Source organism: Lissotriton vulgaris, chromosome 7 (genome assembly GCF_964263255.1).
Source record: "Lissotriton vulgaris chromosome 7, aLisVul1.2, whole genome shotgun sequence".
Classification (NCBI taxonomy): domain Eukaryota; kingdom Metazoa; phylum Chordata; class Amphibia; order Caudata; family Salamandridae; genus Lissotriton; species Lissotriton vulgaris.
Window position 1 is genome coordinate 1535172657 of NC_141695.1, and position 18309 is coordinate 1535190965.

Consider the following 18309-nt stretch of genomic DNA (forward strand, 5'->3'; position numbering starts at 1 on the left):
TCCCGCCAAAATGGGGGGACACCCTTTCGGTCGGGTACGGGTACGGACGATTACCCGAGACCCGCCGGCAATACAGGGAAGAGGGGATTCTGTTTCAATTTCAACAGAAGCAAATGTACTAGGCCCCCGGGATCTTGTAAGTTCAAACACGAATGTAGTGGTTGTGGGGCACCCCATCCTGAGTCCTCGTGCAGAGCCAAATCGGGTGAAAATGGGGGTAGAGGAGGCGCTAAACAGGTCTAATATAGTCCGAGGGGCGCCTTTACCAACCCCGATTGATACCCTGGCGATGATTCCCTGGCTCAGCGAATACCCAGATCGTACTTCTGCTGGGGTGCTACGAAACGGTTTTTCATATGGTTTCCGCATCCCGGTGGGTAACTTTCAGGGTGTCGGGACGTGCAAAAATCAACTTTCCGTCTTGCAGCATACTACTGTAGTACAGGATAAGATCCGGAAAGAGGTTACCCGAGGTCGGGTTGCCGGCCCGTTTCCTGCCCCCCCGGTACCGAACTTTGTTTGTTCTCCTTTAGGGGTGGTCCCCAAGAAGGACCCGGGTGAGTTTCGATTGATTCACAATTTATCAGCCCCTCATGGCCTTTCTGTAAACGATGCAATTAATCCAGAAATGTGTTCGGTGCGGTACGCATCATTCGATGAGGCCGTAGCCATTTTGAATCGCCTGGGGCCCGGGACGCTGATGGCGAAGTCAGATATCGAGTCAGCGTTCCGTTTGCTCCCGGTATACCCGGATGACCAACGTTTGTTGGGATTCATGTTTCAAGGTTTGTATTACATGGACAGGTGTATGCCAATGGGGTGCTCGATATCTTGTGCTTACTTCGAGAAATTCAGTAGTTTTCTGCAATGGGTTTACACGAAGAAAACAGGTTTTCGGAATGTGATGCATTACCTCGACGACTTTCTGTTCCTTGGGGCCGCTGGGGATGATGAATGTGCCCGGGCCTTGACTGAATTTTGTGTTTTAATGAATCAATTTGGCGTGCCGTTGGCACCAGGTAAAACTGTGGGTCCCACGACTTGCCTCGAGTTCCTCGGGATCGAGTTGGACTCTAGTGAGGGTTGTTTTCGTTTACCAGCTTCCAAAGTATTGAAATTCAAGACAGCCCTGCAAATATGTATCACTGCATCTAAAGTTACGCTGCATCAATTGCAGCAATTGGTGGGGAAGTTGAATTTTGCCTTAAGGGTGATCCCGATGGCCCGCCCCTTCTCCCGTTCGATTGCACAGGCGATGGTCGGCCTAAAGGAGGGTCACCATCGCACGAGGTTATCGGCCGAGGTCCGCCAAGACATGCGTATTTGGTTAGCATTCTTGGCGGATTTCAATGGTCGAGTCGTCTGGAACAAACCGGCCTTGTCCTCTGAAGAGCTTGGTCTATGGACGGATTCAGCGGGAAGCATGGGTTTCGGCGCCATCTTCGGCACAAAATGGTCGGCACAAAAGTGGCCAACATGGTGGCACGATGAGGGGCTGACGAGTAATATTGCTTTCCTTGAGCTGTTTCCTATTTTGGTGGCCCTCAGATCCTGGCCCGATGGATTCAAAAATCATTCTGTCATATTTTGGTCTGACAATATGACCGTTGTAGAATGCATTAATAGTCAGGCAGCACGTTGTAAAATGATTTTGAGGCTGCTTAAAGAAATAGTCTTACTGTGTATGCAACTGAACGTGGTATTCAGAGCAAAACATGTCCCGGGGGTGATGAATCAGGCTGCTGATGCACTGTCTCGTTTTCAAATGCAGGCTTTCTCGGGTTTCCTTCCCTCAGCGGACCCCGAGCCAGCACCCTTTCCCGAAGCTCTCTGGTCTCTCGGTGCCCCGAACTTCGTTACCTCGTGGGAGAGAGTCTAGCACCAAGGACGAGGAAGGCATACGAAGGGGCGTTTCGGGCTTATTTGGCCTTTTTGGGGACTGAGAGAGGGGGACTTTGGGGGCATGAGGATTGGGTAGTACATTTTCTGATGTCCTTGCGTAAGGCTGGGAAGTCGGTGGCTACAGCCCAGAGGCATCGTGCTGCCATCTCCTTTGTTGCCAGGGCTCATAATATCCAGGACCCGACAGCGTCTTTTGCTGTACAGAAAGCGCTCCGTGGGTGGCAACGCCTTGAGGGTCGCAGAGTAGACGAGAGGCGCCCGATAGGTCTGGATAGGTTGTCCCAGTTGCTGGCCACACTCCCCGACATATGCTCGTCTCAGTTCGAGGCCTGTTTGTTCCGAGCCGCTTTTACGCTTGCATTTCACGGGGCTATGAGGATAAGTGAGCTGGTGGCAAGGAGCAAGCGGGATGTGGCGGGGGGTTTGTGCCGGGAACACGTTCAGATCAGGGGTGAGACTATGACGGTATCCTTTGTCAAGTCAAAAACCGATCAAAGCGGGGTGGGAGACTGCATAGTCATTCGCAGGATTCCAGGGTCCTCCATGTGTCCGGTGAGGTGTTTAGAGGATTACCTAGCACAAAGGGTGGCATCATGGGGGGGGACAATGTTGAGACACGCGGACGCCACCCCACTGACAAAGTTTCAGTTTCAGCGGGTGCTCGCGATGGCAATTACCGCAGCAGGCTTGGACCCGGGTGAGTTTGGGACCCATTCCTTTCGGATAGGGGCTGCCACTGAAGCTGCAGCCAGGGGTCTTAATGTGGAACAAGTAAAACGAGTGGGGCGTTGGTCCTCCAATTGTTATAAGAGGTATGTGCGGTTGCACATGTTGTGAAGCTGTAACAATGTACTCACGCTTCTTGTCTTTTGTTTGGTTTTCAGTTACGCAAGCCTTCGAGGCGGGGCGGACTATGCAGTCGACCCAACACCGGGCCAGCGGTCAGACATCACCGGCTGTGAGAAAGGAGGTGTGGGTCGTGGGCCACTCATACGTGAGGCGTGCCGCAGACGTATTCAAAGCAGGTGACATGATTCACGTAGCTGGGGAATACGGGTACAGGATGTCCTTCTACGGAAGGGGCGGTCTCTGTATTGACCAGTTTCAAGCTTACTTTGAGGGTTTGTTAGGGCGGATGAGGTCACCGCCGTCTATAGTCATAGTACATTTAGGGGGCAATGATTTGGTCACCACCGGTAGACGACTTCTCCTGGAGGCAATGCTTTCCACCGTAAGTTGGTTGGCGAGGAAAGTTCCGGGGTGCATAATTGCGTGGTCTCATATGATCCCACGAAAAGTGTGGCGGGGGGCTATTTCGATCCCTGCTTTGAACCATTCTGTTAGGAAACTTAATAACAAAATGAGTAGGTTGTTCCGTTCCAGGACATTGCATTCTATCTCGCACGGTTGTATTAATGATGACAGTATGTATATGGGGGATGGTGTGCATTTGTCTCGGGTTGGAAATGAGTTACTCATAGGAGACTTCTTAGCATGGTTAAAAACGTTGGAACATGACCTTTAGCTAGGAGTTTTGGTGGGGGGCCCGGATAGCCGGTCAACTATCCGGGCCTGTGGCGGTAAGGTCATGATCGGTGAGCACTAATTAGTAGATCCCTATGAGTGGGCGTCACCCAACACGGATGGGAGCGCTCGGGAGAGGTGGCCATTGGCCCCTCAATGGGGAGGCGGTCCCTTCTAAGGATGGGTCGCCGGAAGTAAAGGAAAGGCGGTCAAGGCCCCTTCCTTTGTAGGAGGGGTTACAGCCCCCTCCTGGGGAATTTCCCGGGGCCAGTGACATCTGCGACGGCAGATGCGGTAAGTTGTGTGGGGTTGGGATAAGGGCCACGATACCTTCTAGATACCTCACACGAGTATTCGAACGACCTTTAACTGGCGTCGAGTTTTAGGTGCCCCCGTCAAGTCAAGGGAAATTGGTAGTAGTTGCACTTGAGGTACGCCTCCGTGCTGTCGCCCATCCCAAGTGGGAGGGGTAAGTCCGGTTAGGGATCTTGACACCGGTTATGACCTTGCTGTTGGCCCTTAAACGTTAGGTTGTACAATTTCAATATGTCAAGAAATGTTTTGTAGGTTGCTAGTTCGGCTAGGAGAACCTCTGTATTAGAGAATCTGTTAAGGTTAGCCAAACATCGCAATATGGTAATGAAATTGTACATAACATGAAACGTTTAATGTTTTAATTTTGTTTTAATAAATACGGCCGGGATGGTCACTCCATCCCACTTCCAAAAACTTCAAGAACTGTTTCCGGTTTCACTCCTTTTGGGGGATTGTGTTGAGAGGGGGTGGCGGGTATCTCGGCTATATGCACTTTTAACCATTCCATAAATCTTGTGTTTAGGGCCCCTGGAAGCATGAAAATCATTTTAAACATGCTAATTTTAGCTCTAACACTGATGATCCACCTACAAATGTGAACTGACGTTCAAAAATAAAACATTTGAAAACGGACCATTTTCCACATTTCTGAAGCATGACGTAATGGGGGGGTGTTATCTCTTTTGTCAAAAATCAGCCGTTTTTGCTCGAACATTAAATGCCTCCAAATGGTATTTAATTAACTTCCCGAGCCCCTGGAAGCATGAAAATCACTTTAAACATGCTAATTTTAGCTCTAACACTGATGATCCACCTACAAATGTGAACTGACGTTCAAAAATAAAACATTTGAAAACGGACCATTTTCCACATTTCTGAAGCATGACGTAATGGGGGGGTGTTATCTCTTTTGTCGAAAATCAGCCGTTTTTGCTCGAACATTAAATGCCTCCAAATGGTATTTAATTAACTTCCCAGGGTGAAGAAACCCTTTTTGAGAACTCAGAGTGAGTAAATTGGCCATTTTCATGCACTTTTAACCATTCCATAAATCTTGTGTTTAGGGCCCCTGGAAGCATGAAAATCACTTTAAACATGCTAATTTTAGCTCTAACACTGATGATCCACCTACAAATGTGAACTGACGTTCAAAAATAAAACATTTGAAAAAGGACCATTTTCCACATTTCTGAAGCATGACGTAATGGGGGGGTGTTATCTCTTTTGTCGAAAATCAGCCGTTTTTGCTCGAACATTAAATGCCTCCAAATAGTATTTAATTCACTTCCCGAGCCCCTGGAAGCATGAAAATCACTTTAAACATGCTAATTTTAGCTGTAACACTGATGATCCACCTACAAATGTGAACTGACGTTCAAAAATAAAACATTTGAAAATGGACCATTTTCCACATTTCTGAAGCATGACGTAATGGGGGGGGTGTTATCTCTTTTGTCGAAAATCAGCCGTTTTTGCTCGAACATTAAATGCCTCCAAATGGTATTTAATTAACTTCCCGGGGTGAAGAAACCCTTTTTGAGAACTCAGAGTGAGTAAATTGGCCATTTTCGTGCACTTTTAACCATTCCATAAATCTTGTGTTTAGGGCCCCTGGAAGCATGAAAATCACTTTAAACATGCTAATTTTAGCTATAACACTGATGATCCACCTACAAATGTGAACTGACGTTCAAAAATAAAACATTTGAAAACGGACCATTTTCCACATTTCTGAAGCATGACGTAATGGGGGGGTGTTATCTCTTTTGTCAAAAATCAGCTGTTTTTGATTGAACATTAAATGCCTCCAAATAGTATTTAATTCACTTCCCGAGCCCCTGGAAGCATGAAAATCACTTTAAACATGCTAATTTTAGCTCTAACACTGATGATCCACCTACAAATGTGAACTGACGTTCAAAAATAAAACATTTGAAAACGGACCATTTTCCACATTCCTGAAGCATGACGTAATGGGGGGGTGTTATCTCTTTTGTCGAAAATCAGCCGTTTTTGCTCGAACATTAAATGCCTCCAAATGGTATTTAATTAACTTCCCGGGGTGAAGAAACCCTTTTTGAGAAATCAGAGGGAGTACATTGGCCATTTTCATGCACTTTTAACCATTCCATAAATCTTGTGTTTAGGGCCCCTGGAAGCATGAAAATCACTTTAAACATGCTAATTTTAGCTCTAACACTGATGATCCACCTACAAATGTGAACTGACGTTCAAAAATAAAACATTTGAAAACGGACCATTTTCCACATTTCTGAAGCATGACGTAATGGGGGGTGTTATCTCTTTTGTCAAAAATCTGCTGTTTTTGCTTGAACATTAAATGCCTCCAAATAGTATTTAATTCACTTCCCGAGCCCCTGGAAGCATGAAAATCACTTTAAACATGCTAATTTTAGCTCTAACACTGATGATCCACCTACAAATGTGAACTGACGTTCAAAAATAAAACATTTGAAAACGGACCATTTTCCACATTTCTGAAGCATGACGTAATGGGGGGTGTTATCTCTTTTGTCGAAAATCAACCGTTTTTGCTCGAACATTAAATGCCTCCAAATGGTATTTAATTAACTTCCCGGGGTGAAGAAACCCTTTTTGAGAACTCAGAGTGAGTAAATTGGCCATTTTCATGGACTTTTCACCATTCCATAAATTTTGTGTTTAGGGCCCCTGGAAGCATGAAAATCACTTTAAACATGCTAATTTTAGCTCTAACACTGATGATCCACCTACAAATGTGAACTGACGTTCAAAAATAAAACATTTGAAAATGGACCATTTTCCACATTTCTGAAGCATGACGTAATGGGGGGGTGTTATCTCTTTTGTCAAAAATCTGCTGTTTTTGATTGAGCATTAAATGCCTCCAAATGTATTTAATTCACTTCCCGAGCCCCTGAAAGCATGAAAATCACTTTAAACATGCTAATTTTAGCTCTAACACTGATGATCCACCTACAAATGTGAACTGACGTTCAAAAATAAAACATTTGAAAACGGACCATTTTCCACATTTCTGAAGCATGACGTAATGGGGGGGGTGTTATCTCTTTTGTCGAAAATCAGACGTTTTTGCTCGAACATTAAATGCCTCCAAATGGTATTTAATTAACTTCCCAGGGTGAAGAAACCCTTTTTGAGAACTCAGAGTGAGTAAATTGGCCATTTTCATGCACTTTTAACCATTCCATAAATCTTGTGTTTAGGGCCCCTGGAAGCATGAAAATCACTTTAAACATGCTAATTTTAGCTCTAACACTGATGATCCACCTACAAATGTGAACTGACGTTCAAAAATAAAACATTTGAAAACGGACCATTTTCCACATTTCTGAAGCATGACGTAATGGGGGGGTGTTATCTCTTTTGTCAAAAATCTGCCGTTTTTGCTCGAACATTAAATGCCTCCAAATGGTATTTAATTAACTTCCCGAGCCCCTGGAAGCATGAAAATCACTTTAAACATGCTAATTTTAGCTCTAACACTGATGATCCACCTACAAATGTGAACTGACGTTCAAAAATAAAACATTTGAAAACGGACCATTTTCCACATTTCTGAAGCATGACGTAATGGGGGGGTGTTATCTCTTTTGTCGAAAATCAGCCGTTTTTGCTCGAACATTAAATGCCTCCAAATGGTATTTAATTAACTTCCCGGGGTGAAGAAACCCTTTTTGAGAACTCAGAGTGAGTAAATTGGCCATTTTCATGCACTTTTAACCATTCCATAAATCTTGTGTTTAGGGCCCCTGGAAGCATGAAAATCACTTTAAACATGCTAATTTTAGCTCTAACACTGATGATCCACCTACAAATGTGAACTGACGTTCACAAATAAAACATTTGAAAAATGACCATTTTCCACATTTCTGAAGAATGACGTAATGGGGGGGTGTTATCTCTTTTGTCGAAAATCAGCCGTTTTTGCTCGAACATTAAATGCCTCCAAATAGTATTTAATTCACTTCCCGAGCCCCTGGAAGCATGAAAATCACTTTAAACATGCTAATTTTAGCTGTAACACTGATGATCCACCTACAAATGTGAAATGACGTTCAAAAATAAAACATTTGAAAATGGACCATTTTCCACATTTCTGAAGCATGACGTAATGGGGAGGGTGTTATCTCTTTTGTCGAAAATCAGCCGTTTTTGCTCGAACATTAAATGCCTCCAAATGGTATTTAATTAACTTCCCGGGGTGAAGAAACCCTTTTTGAGAACTCAGAGTGAGTAAATTGGCCATTTTCGCGCACTTTTAACCATTCCATAAATCTTGTGTTTAGGGCCCCTGGAAGCATGAAAATCACTTTAAACATGCTAATTTTAGCTATAACACTGATGATCCACCTACAAATGTGAACTGACGTTCAAAAATAAAACATTTGAAAACGGACCATTTTCCACATTTCTGAAGCATGACATAATGGGGGGGTGTTATCTCTTTTGTCAAAAATCAGCTGTTTTTGATTGAACATTAAATGCCTCCAAATAGTATTTAATTCACTTCCCGAGCCCCTGGAAGCATGAAAATCACTTTAAACATGCTAATTTTAGCTCTAACACTGATGATCCACCTACAAATGTGAACTGACGTTCAAAAATAAAACATTTGAAAACGGACCATTTTCCACATTCCTGAAGCATGACGTAATGGGGGGGTGTTATCTCTTTTGTCGAAAATCAGCCGTTTTTGCTCGAACATTAAATGCCTCCAAATGGTATTTAATTAACTTCCCGGGGTGAAGAAACCCTTTTTGAGAAATCAGAGTGAGTACATTGGCCATTTTCATGCACTTTTAACCATTCCATAAATCTTGTGTTTAGGGCCCCTGGAAGCATGAATATCACTTTAAACATGCTAATTTTAGCTCTAACACTGATGATCCACCTACAAATGTGAACTGACGTTCAAAAATAAAACATTTGAAAACGGACCATTTTCCACATTTCTGAAGCATGACGTAATGGGGGGTGTTATCTCTTTTGTCAAAAATCTGCTGTTTTTGCTTGAACATTAAATGCCTCCAAATAGTATTTAATTCACTTCCCGAGCCCCTGGAAGCATGAAAATCACTTTAAACATGCTAATTTTAGCTCTAACATTGATGATCCACCTACAAATGTGAACTGACGATCAAAAATAAAACATTTGAAAACGGGCCATTTTCCACATTTCTGAAGCATGACGTAATGGGGGGGTGTTATCTCTTTTGTCGAAAATCAGCCGTTTTTGCTCGAACATTAAATGCCTCCAAATGGTATTTAATTAACTTCCCGGGGTGAAGAAACCCTTTTTGAGAACTCAGAGTGAGTAAATTGGCCATTTTCATGCACTTTTAACCATTCCATAAATCTTGTGTTTAGGGCCCCTGGAAGCATGAAAATCACTTTAAACATGCTAATTTTAGCTCTAACACTGATGATCCACCTACAAATGTGAACTGACGTTCAAAAATAAAACATTTGAAAACGGACCATTTTCCACATTTCTGAAGCATGACGTAATGGGGGGGTGTTATCTCTTTTGTCAAAAATCAGCTGTTTTTGCTTCAACATTAAATGCCTCCAAATAGTATTTAATTCACTTCCCGAGCCCCTGGAAGCATGAAAATCACTTTAAACATGCTAATTTTAGCTCTAACACTGATGATCCACCTACAAATGTGAACTGACGTTCAAAAATAAAACATTTGAAAATGGACCATTTTCCACATTTCTGAAGCATGACGTAATGGGGGGGTGTTATCTCTTTTGTCGAAAATCAGACGTTTTTGCTCGAACATTAAATGCCTCCAAATGGTATTTAATTAACTTCCTGGGGTGAAGAAACCCTTTTTGAGAACTCAGAGTGAGTAAATTGGCCATTTTCGCACACTTTTAACCATTCCATAAATCTTGTGTTTAGGGCCCCTGGAAGCATGAAAATCACTTTAAACATGCTAATTTTAGCTCTAACACTGATGATCCACCTACAAATGTGAACTGAAGTTCAAAAATAAAACATTTGAAAACGGACCATTTTCCACATTTCTGAAGCATGACGTAATGGGGGGTGTTATCTCTTTTGTCAAAAATCTGCTGTTTTTGCTTGAACATTAAATGCCTCCAAATAGTATTTAATTCACTTCCCGAGCCCCTGGAAGCATGAAAATCACTTTAAACATGCTAATTTTAGCTCTAACATTGATGATCCACCTACAAATGTGAACTGACGATCAAAAATAAAACATTTGAAAATGGGCCATTTTCCACATTTCTGAAGCATGACGTAATGGGGGGGTGTTATCTCTTTTGTCGAAAATCAGCCGTTTTTGCTCGAACATTAAATGCCTCCAAATGGTATTTAATTAACTTCCCGGGGTGAAGAAACCCTTTTTGAGAACTCAGAGTGAGTAAATTGGCCATTTTCATGCACTTTTAACCATTCCATAAATCTTGTGTTTAGGGCCCTTGGAAGCATGAAAATCACTTTAAACATGCTAATTTTAGCTCTAACACTGATGATCCACCTACAAATGTGAACTGACGTTCAAAAATAAAACATTTGAAAACGGACCATTTTCCACATTTCTGAAGCATGACGTAATGGGGGGGTGTTATCTCTTTTGTCAAAAATCAGCTGTTTTTGCTCGAACATTAAATGCCTCCAAATAGTATTTAATTCACTTCCCGAGCCCCTGGAAGCATGAAAATCACTTTAAACATGCTAATTTTAGCTGTAACACTGATGATCCACCTACAAATGTGAACTGACGTTCAAAAATAAAACATTTGAAAATGGACCATTTTCCACATTTCTGAAGCATGACGTAATGGGGGGGGTGTTATCTCTTTTGTCGAAAATCAGCCGTTTTTGCTCGAACATTAAATGCCTCCAAATGGTATTTAATTAACTTCCCGGGGTGAAGAAACCCTTTTTGAGAACTCAGAGTGAGTAAATTGGCCATTTTCGTGCACTTTTAACCATTCCATAAATCTTGTGTTTAGGGCCCCTGGAAGCATGAAAATCACTTTAAACATGCTAATTTTAGCTATAACACTGATGATCCACCTACAAATGTGAACTGACGTTCAAAAATAAAACATTGGAAAACGGACCATTTTCCACATTTCTGAAGCATGACGTAATGGGGGGGTGTTATCTCTTTTGTCAAAAATCAGCTGTTTTTGATTGAACATTAAATGCCTCCAAATAGTATTTAATTCACTTCCCGAGCCCCTGGAAGCATGAAAATCACTTTAAACATGCTAATTTTAGCTCTAACACTGATGATCCACCTACAAATGTGAACTGACGTTCAAAAATAAAACATTTGAAAACGGACCATTTTCCACATTCCTGAAGCATGACGTAATGGGGGGGTGTTATCTCTTTTGTCGAAAATCAGCCGTTTTTGCTCGAACATTAAATGCCTCCAAATGGTATTTAATTAACTTCCCGGGGTGAAGAAACCCTTTTTGAGAAATCAGAGTGAGTACATTGGCCATTTTCATGCACTTTTAACCATTCCATAAATCTTGTGTTTAGGGCCCCTGGAAGCATGAAAATCACTTTAAACATGCTAATTTTAGCTCTAACACTGATGATCCACCTACAAATGTGAACTGACGTTCAAAAATAAAACATTTGAAAACGGACCATTTTCCACATTTCTGAAGCATGACGTAATGGGGGGGTGTTATCTCTTTTGTCAAAAATCTGCCGTTTTTGCTCGAACATTAAATGCCTCCAAATGGTATTGAATTAACTTCCCGAGCCCCTGGAAGCATGAAAATCACTTTAAACATGCTAATTTTAGCTCTAACACTGATGATCCACCTACAAATGTGAACTGACGTTCAAAAATAAAACATTTGAAAACGGACCATTTTCCACATTTCTGAAGCATGACGTAATGGGGGGGTGTTATCTCTTTTGTCGAAAATCAGCCGTTTTTGCTCGAACATTAAATGCCTCCAAATGGTATTTAATTAACTTCCCGGGGTGAAGAAACCCTTTTTGAGAACTCAGAGTGAGTAAATTGGCCATTTTCATGCACTTTTAACCATTCCATAAATCTTGTGTTTAGGGCCCCTGGAAGCATGAAAATCACTTTAAACATGCTAATTTTAGCTCTAACACTGATGATCCACCTACAAATGTGAACTGACGTTCACAAATAAAACATTTGAAAAATGACCATTTTCCACATTTCTGAAGAATGACGTAATGGGGGGTGTTATCTCTTTTGTCGAAAATCAGCCGTTTTTGCTCGAACATTAAATGCCTCCAAATAGTATTTAATTCACTTCCCGAGCCCCTGGAAGCATGAAAATCACTTTAAACATGCTAATTTTAGCTGTAACACTGATGATCCACCTACAAATGTGAAATGACGTTCAAAAATAAAACATTTGAAAATGGACCATTTTCCACATTTCTGAAGCATGACGTAATGGGGAGGGTGTTATCTCTTTTGTCGAAAATCAGCCGTTTTTGCTCGAACATTAAATGCCTCCAAATGGTATTTAATTAACTTCCCGGGGTGAAGAAACCCTTTTTGAGAAATCAGAGTGAGTACATTGGCCATTTTCATGCACTTTTAACCATTCCATAAATCTTGTGTTTAGGGCCCCTGGAAGCATGAATATCACTTTAAACATGCTAATTTTAGCTCTAACACTGATGATCCACCTACAAATGTGAACTGACGTTCAAAAATAAAACATTTGAAAACGGACCATTTTCCACATTTCTGAAGCATGACGTAATGGGGGGTGTTATCTCTTTTGTCAAAAATCTGCTGTTTTTGCTTGAACATTAAATGCCTCCAAATAGTATTTAATTCACTTCCCGAGCCCCTGGAAGCATGAAAATCACTTTAAACATGCTAATTTTAGCTCTAACATTGATGATCCACCTACAAATGTGAACTGACGATCAAAAATAAAACATTTGAAAACGGGCCATTTTCCACATTTCTGAAGCATGACGTAATGGGGGGGTGTTATCTCTTTTGTCGAAAATCAGCCGTTTTTGCTCGAACATTAAATGCCTCCAAATGGTATTTAATTAACTTCCCGGGGTGAAGAAACCCTTTTTGAGAACTCAGAGTGAGTAAATTGGCCATTTTCATGCACTTTTAACCATTCCATAAATCTTGTGTTTAGGGCCCCTGGAAGCATGAAAATCACTTTAAACATGCTAATTTTAGCTCTAACACTGATGATCCACCTACAAATGTGAACTGACGTTCAAAAATAAAACATTTGAAAACGGACCATTTTCCACATTTCTGAAGCATGACGTAATGGGGGGGTGTTATCTCTTTTGTCAAAAATCAGCTGTTTTTGCTTCAACATTAAATGCCTCCAAATAGTATTTAATTCACTTCCCGAGCCCCTGGAAGCATGAAAATCACTTTAAACATGCTAATTTTAGCTCTAACACTGATGATCCACCTACAAATGTGAACTGACGTTCAAAAATAAAACATTTGAAAATGGACCATTTTCCACATTTCTGAAGCATGACGTAATGGGGGGGTGTTATCTCTTTTGTCGAAAATCAGACGTTTTTGCTCGAACATTAAATGCCTCCAAATGGTATTTAATTAACTTCCTGGGGTGAAGAAACCCTTTTTGAGAACTCAGAGTGAGTAAATTGGCCATTTTCGCACACTTTTAACCATTCCATAAATCTTGTGTTTAGGGCCCCTGGAAGCATGAAAATCACTTTAAACATGCTAATTTTAGCTCTAACACTGATGATCCACCTACAAATGTGAACTGAAGTTCAAAAATAAAACATTTGAAAACGGACCATTTTCCACATTTCTGAAGCATGACGTAATGGGGGGTGTTATCTCTTTTGTCAAAAATCTGCTGTTTTTGCTTGAACATTAAATGCCTCCAAATAGTATTTAATTCACTTCCCGAGCCCCTGGAAGCATGAAAATCACTTTAAACATGCTAATTTTAGCTCTAACATTGATGATCCACCTACAAATGTGAACTGACGATCAAAAATAAAACATTTGAAAATGGGCCATTTTCCACATTTCTGAAGCATGACGTAATGGGGGGGTGTTATCTCTTTTGTCGAAAATCAGCCGTTTTTGCTCGAACATTAAATGCCTCCAAATGGTATTTAATTAACTTCCCGGGGTGAAGAAACCCTTTTTGAGAACTCAGAGTGAGTAAATTGGCCATTTTCATGCACTTTTAACCATTCCATAAATCTTGTGTTTAGGGCCCCTGGAAGCATGAAAATCACTTTAAACATGCTAATTTTAGCTCTAACACTGATGATCCACCTACAAATGTGAACTGACGTTCAAAAATAAAACATTTGAAAACGGACCATTTTCCACATTTCTGAAGCATGACGTAATGGGGGGGTGTTATCTCTTTTGTCAAAAATCAGCTGTTTTTGCTCGAACATTAAATGCCTCCAAATAGTATTTAATTCACTTCCCGAGCCCCTGGAAGCATGAAAATCACTTTAAACATGCTAATTTTAGCTGTAACACTGATGATCCACCTACAAATGTGAACTGACGTTCAAAAATAAAACATTTGAAAATGGACCATTTTCCACATTTCTGAAGCATGACGTAATGGGGGGGGTGTTATCTCTTTTGTCGAAAATCAGCCGTTTTTGCTCGAACATTAAATGCCTCCAAATGGTATTTAATTAACTTCCCGGGGTGAAGAAACCCTTTTTGAGAACTCAGAGTGAGTAAATTGGCCATTTTCGCGCACTTTTAACCATTCCATAAATCTTGTGTTTAGGGCCCCTGGAAGCATGAAAATCACTTTAAACATGCTAATTTTAGCTCTAACACTGATGATCCACCTACAAATGTGAACTGAAGTTCAAAAATAAAACATTTGAAAACGGACCATTTTCCACATTTCTGAAGCATGACGTAATGGGGGGTGTTATCTCTTTTGTCAAAAATCTGCTGTTTTTGCTTGAACATTAAATGCCTCCAAATAGTATTTAATTCACTTCCCGAGCCCCTGGAAGCATGAAAATCACTTTAAACATGCTAATTTTAGCTCTAACATTGATGATCCACCTACAAATGTGAACTGACGATCAAAAATAAAACATTTGAAAATGGGCCATTTTCCACATTTCTGAAGCATGACGTAATGGGGGGGTGTTATCTCTTTTGTCGAAAATCAGCCGTTTTTGCTCGAACATTAAATGCCTCCAAATGGTATTTAATTAACTTCCCGGGGTGAAGAAACCCTTTTTGAGAACTCAGAGTGAGTAAATTGGCCATTTTCATGCACTTTTAACCATTCCATAAATCTTGTGTTTAGGGCCCCTGGAAGCATGAAAATCACTTTAAACATGCTAATTTTAGCTCTAACACTGATGATCCACCTACAAATGTGAACTGACGTTCAAAAATAAAACATTTGAAAACGGACCATTTTCCACATTTCTGAAGCATGACGTAATGGGGGGGTGTTATCTCTTTTGTCAAAAATCAGCTGTTTTTGCTCGAACATTAAATGCCTCCAAATAGTATTTAATTCACTTCCCGAGCCCCTGGAAGCATGAAAATCACTTTAAACATGCTAATTTTAGCTGTAACACTGATGATCCACCTACAAATGTGAACTGACGTTCAAAAATAAAACATTTGAAAATGGACCATTTTCCACATTTCTGAAGCATGACGTAATGGGGGGGGTGTTATCTCTTTTGTCGAAAATCAGCCTTTTTTGCTCGAACATTAAATGCCTCCAAATGGTATTTAATTAACTTCCCGGGGTGAAGAAACCCTTTTTGAGAACTCAGAGTGAGTAAATTGGCCATTTTCGTGCACTTTTAACCATTCCATAAATCTTGTGTTTAGGGCCCCTGGAAGCATGAAAATCACTTTAAACATGCTAATTTTAGCTATAACACTGATGATCCACCTACAAATGTGAACTGACGTTCAAAAATAAAACATTTGAAAACGGACCATTTTCCACATTTCTGAAGCATGACGTAATGGGGTGGTGTTATCTCTTTTGTCAAAAATCAGCTGTTTTTGATTGAACATTAAATGCCTCCAAATAGTATTTAATTCACTTCCCGAGCCCCTGGAAGCATGAAAATCACTTTAAACATGCTAATTTTAGCTCTAACACTGATGATCCACCTACAAATGTGAACTGACGTTCAAAAATAAAACATTTGAAAACGGACCATTTTCCACATTCCTGAAGCATGACGTAATGGGGGGGTGTTATCTCTTTTGTCGAAAATCAGCCGTTTTTGCTCGAACATTAAATGCCTCCAAATGGTATTTAATTAACTTCCCGGGGTGAAGAAACCCTTTTTGAGAAATCAGAGTGAGTACATTGGCCATTTTCATGCACTTTTAACCATTCCATAAATCTTGTGTTTAGGGCCCCTGGAAGCATGAAAATCACTTTAAACATGCTAATTTTAGCTCTAACACTGATGATCCACCTACAAATGTGAACTGACGTTCAAAAATAAAACATGTGAAAACGGACCATTTTCCACATTTCTGAAGCATGACGTAATGGGGGGGTGTTATCTCTTTTGTCAAAAATCTGCCGTTTTTGCTCGAACATTAAATGCCTCCAAATGGTATTTAATTAACTTCCCGAGCCCCTGGAAGCATGAAAATCACTTTAAACATGCTAATTTTAGCTCTAACACTGATGATCCACCTACAAATGTGAACTGACGTTCAAAAATAAAACATTTGAAAACGGACCATTTTCCACATTTCTGAAGCATGACGTAATGGGGGGGTGTTATCTCTTTTGTCGAAAATCAGCCGTTTTTGCTCGAACATTAAATGCCTCCAAATGGTATTTAATTAACTTCCCGGGGTGAAGAAACCCTTTTTGAGAACTCAGAGTGAGTAAATTGGCCATTTTCATGCACTTTTAACCATTCCATAAATCTTGTGTTTAGGGCCCCTGGAAGCATGAAAATCACTTTAAACATGCTAATTTTAGCTCTAACACTGATGATCCACCTACAAATGTGAACTGACGTTCACAAATAAAACATTTGAAAAATGACCATTTTCCACATTTCTGAAGAATGACGTAATGGGGGGGTGTTATCTCTTTTGTCGAAAATCAGCCGTTTTTGCTCGAACATTAAATGCCTCCAAATAGTATTTAATTCACTTCCCGAGCCCCTGGAAGCATGAAAATCACTTTAAACATGCTAATTTTAGCTGTAACACTGATGATCCACCTACAAATGTGAAATGACGTTCAAAAATAAAACATTTGAAAATGGACCATTTTCCACATTTCTGAAGCATGACGTAATGGGGAGGGTGTTATCTCTTTTGTCGAAAATCAGCCGTTTTTGCTCGAACATTAAATGCCTCCAAATGGTATTTAATTAACTTCCCGGGGTGAAGAAACCCTTTTTGAGAACTCAGAGTGAGTAAATTGGCCATTTTCGCGCACTTTTAACCATTCCATAAATCTTGTGTTTAGGGCCCCTGGAAGCATGAAAATCACTTTAAACATGCTAATTTTAGCTATAACACTGATGATCCACCTACAAATGTGAACTGACGTTCAAAAATAAAACATTTGAAAACGGACCATTTTCCACATTTCTGAAGCATGACATAATGGGGGGGTGTTATCTCTTTTGTCAAAAATCAGCTGTTTTTGATTGAACATTAAATGCCTCCAAATAGTATTTAATTCACTTCCCGAGCCCCTGGAAGCATGAAAATCACTTTAAACATGCTAATTTTAGCTCTAACACTGATGATCCACCTACAAATGTGAACTGACGTTCAAAAATAAAACATTTGAAAACGGACCATTTTCCACATTCCTGAAGCATGACGTAATGGGGGGGGTGTTATCTCTTTTGTCGAAAATCAGCCGTTTTTGCTCGAACATTAAATGCCTCCAAATGGTATTTAATTAACTTCCCGGGGTGAAGAAACCCTTTTTGAGAAATCAGAGTGAGTACATTGGCCATTTTCATGCACTTTTAACCATTCCATAAATCTTGTGTTTAGGGCCCCTGGAAGCATGAATATCACTTTAAACATGCTAATTTTAGCTCTAACACTGATGATCCACCTACAAATGTGAACTGACGTTCAAAAATAAAACATTTGAAAACGGACCATTTTCCACATTTCTGAAGCATGACGTAATGGGGGGTGTTATCTCTTTTGTCAAAAATCTGCTGTTTTTGCTTGAACATTAAATGCCTCCAAATAGTATTTAATTCACTTCCCGAGCCCCTGGAAGCATGAAAATCACTTTAAACATGCTAATTTTAGCTCTAACATTGATGATCCACCTACAAATGTGAACTGACGATCAAAAATAAAACATTTGAAAACGGGCCATTTTCCACATTTCTGAAGCATGACGTAATGGGGGGGTGTTATCTCTTTTGTCGAAAATCAGCCGTTTTTGCTCGAACATTAAATGCCTCCAAATGGTATTTAATTAACTTCCCGGGGTGAAGAAACCCTTTTTGAGAACTCAGAGTGAGTAAATTGGCCATTTTCATGCACTTTTAACCAT